This window comes from Pan troglodytes, chromosome 6 (genome assembly GCF_028858775.2).
Source record: "Pan troglodytes isolate AG18354 chromosome 6, NHGRI_mPanTro3-v2.0_pri, whole genome shotgun sequence".
In the NCBI taxonomy this organism is placed as follows: domain Eukaryota; kingdom Metazoa; phylum Chordata; class Mammalia; order Primates; family Hominidae; genus Pan; species Pan troglodytes.
Window position 1 is genome coordinate 67,791,341 of NC_072404.2, and position 2,964 is coordinate 67,794,304.

Consider the following 2,964-nt stretch of genomic DNA (forward strand, 5'->3'; position numbering starts at 1 on the left):
CCTCTTCAATAAATAACTTCCCACTCTGTAATTTGCCCACCTGTATTACCCCACCCTCAAGCCTCAGACTTTAGGAAATGGCATCAGGCCTATATGTCTGGAGGGTTCAGAGTTCTTTGAGGTAAAGCATTCCTTCCAATGGGACCTAGAATTCCTTGAGTTGCAGAATTTTACTGACTAGACCCAGGAGGTCTCAGGAGTCCAGAGTTGATTGGAGCTTGGCTCAGAATTCCAAGCGGGCCCATAACTCCATGAGGCCCAGATTTCCTGGCTCAGGAAAATTGGGAGGCCTGGGATACTGTGGCTTAGACCCAAGCCGAAAGATGAACACAGACCTTTATGGCTTGAAGTTGTATGAAATTATGTCACTACATTAGAGCAGCACCTCTGCTCACCTATGGGAATCTGCAGTTGAGCTGTGACACATAGAAGCTGGCCATGTCCAGATTGATGGTTCTGAAATGGGCAGCCAAGTGCACATAATTGTACAATGTGAAGCTCACTTGTTGATACTCCATGGCCAGCATGCTGTGGAGGTAACGTTCCTGAAGGGCAGCTCGAGCCCACTGCTCCTGGGATTCCTGCGATTCTTGAGCTATGGGACACTCTTGGATTTCAGGAACCTCTGGCTTCAACTGCCCCAGCATCCATCGGGGCAAAGCCAAGGCTGAGGCCATCAGGGCCCCAGGGTAACTGGAGCACGGGCACAGGAATAGTCAGTGGAGTCTGCATTGTCTTGGCGAGGTCCACAGCTGCTCGGAAATCTCTTTTAAATGTCAAATTTGGTATTTACTAATTTGGTATTAGACAAAGATTTTACATTTTAATTTATGTGCCTTTGATTATTTATTTGAAATTTTTAAAAAAGTACTGTTCTTTATTCTGAAATTTTGTACTTGCAACTTTTTTAGTGTCAGAAGTCTTCTTTTCAAAACTTTTTTTTGCCTAGCTTTTTATTAAGTATAGTCACAACACTAATGACAGTTTCATTGTTATATTTCTTGTGAATGTTGTAACTTAAAAATAAATGAGTGCCGTACTCATTTATTTTTAAAGAAATATCAGTGAGATGCTACCTGACTTCAAACTATACTACAAGGCTACAGTAAACAAAACAGCATGGTACTGGTACCAAAACAGAGATATAGATCAATGGAACAGAACAGAGCCCTCAGAAATAATGCTGCATATCTACAACCCTCTGATCTTTGACAAACCTGACAAAAACAAGAAATGGGGAAAGGATTCCCTATTTAATAAATGGCGCAGGGAAAACTGGCTGGCCATATGTAGAAAGCTGAAACTGGCTCCCTTCCTTACACCTTATACAAAAATTAATTCAAGATGGATTAAAGACTTAAATGTTAGACCTAAAACCATAAAAACCCTAGAAGAAAACCTAGGCAATACCATTCAGGCATGGGCAAGGACTTCATGTCTAAAACACCAAAAGCAATGGCAACAAAAGCCAAAATTGACAAATGGGATCTAATTAAACTCAAGAGCTTCTGCACAGCAAAAGAAACTACCATCAGAGTGAACAGGCAACCTACAGAATGGGAGAAAACTTTTGCAACCTACTCATCTGACAAAGGGCTAATATCCAGAATCTACAATGAACCCAAACAAATTTACAAGAAAAAAACATACAACCCCATCAACAAGTGGGCAAAGGATATGAACAGACACTTCTCAAAAGAAGACATTTATGCAGCCAACAGACACATGAAAAAATGTTCGTCATCACTGGCCATCAGAGAAATGCAAATCAAAACCACAATGAGATACCACCTCACACCAGTTAGAATGGTGGTCATTAAAAAGTCAGGAAACAACAGGTGCTGGAGAGGATGTGGAGAAACAGGAACACTTTTACACTGTTGGTGGGACTGTAAACTAGTTCAACCATTGTGGAAGTCAGTGTGACGATTCCTCAGGGATCTAGAACTAGAAATACCATTTGACCCCGCCATCCCATTACTGGGTATATACCCAAAGGATTATAAATCATGCTGCTATAAAGACACATGCACATGTATGTTTATTGTGGCACTATTCACAATAACAAAGACTTGGAACCAAGCCAAATGTCCAACAATGATAGAGAAGATTAAGAAAATGTGACACATATACACCGTGGAATATTATGCAGCCATAAAAAATGATGAGTTCATGCCCTTTGTAGAGACATGGATGAAGCTGGAAACCATCATTCTCAGCAAACTATCGCAAGGACAAAAAAACAAACACTGCATGTTCTCACTCATAGGTGGGAATTGAACAATGAGAACACATGGACACAGGAAGGGGAACATCACACACCAGGGCCTGTTGTGGGGTCGGGGGAGGGGGGAGGGATAGCATTAGGAGATATACCTAATGTTAAATGACGAGTTAATGGGTGCAGCACACCAACATGGCACATGTATACATATGTAACTAACCTGCACATTGTGCACATGTACCCTAAAACTTAAAGTATAATTAAAAAAGAAGAAATATCAGTGAGATATAATTCACATAATCACTGGCATGATTCATATAGTTCACCCCTGGTCCTTAGGGGATACATTTTGGTATATGAGATTTATAGAAAGTAAGAACTTAAAAGAATCTATAGGTTATCTAATTCAAACAGTTAAAACCTACCCACTTCTGCTTTGAAAGCCACTTCTTAGAACCACTCTATAGAACATGCTACCTGATCAAGAATAAATCAACACCTTGCTTCCCCCCTTCTATCCATTAGATATCCAGGTAAAATAATATCTCTTTTCCTGATATTTCTCCTTTACTTATGCTCTAGCATGCCCTATGGCCAGCTGTAAGTTGCCCTCTACTTTTATAGAGCCCTTTGCTATGTTTCTGCAAAATCTACTTTTTCTGATTCATGTAATTCAAAATTAGCCCTATTTTCTTCCAAATTAAAACTCTTTCTTTCTTAATTAATGCTGGCCCAAAATA

The 2,964-nt window shown here is 40.1% G+C and overlaps 1 pseudogene; it reads right to left on the reverse strand.

Moving 5' to 3' along the window:
* Nucleotides 1–337: 337 nt before the first annotated feature.
* On the reverse strand, nucleotides 338–732 carry LOC100611373 (gem-associated protein 7-like; annotated as a pseudogene).
* Nucleotides 733–2,964: the final 2,232 nt, after the last annotated feature.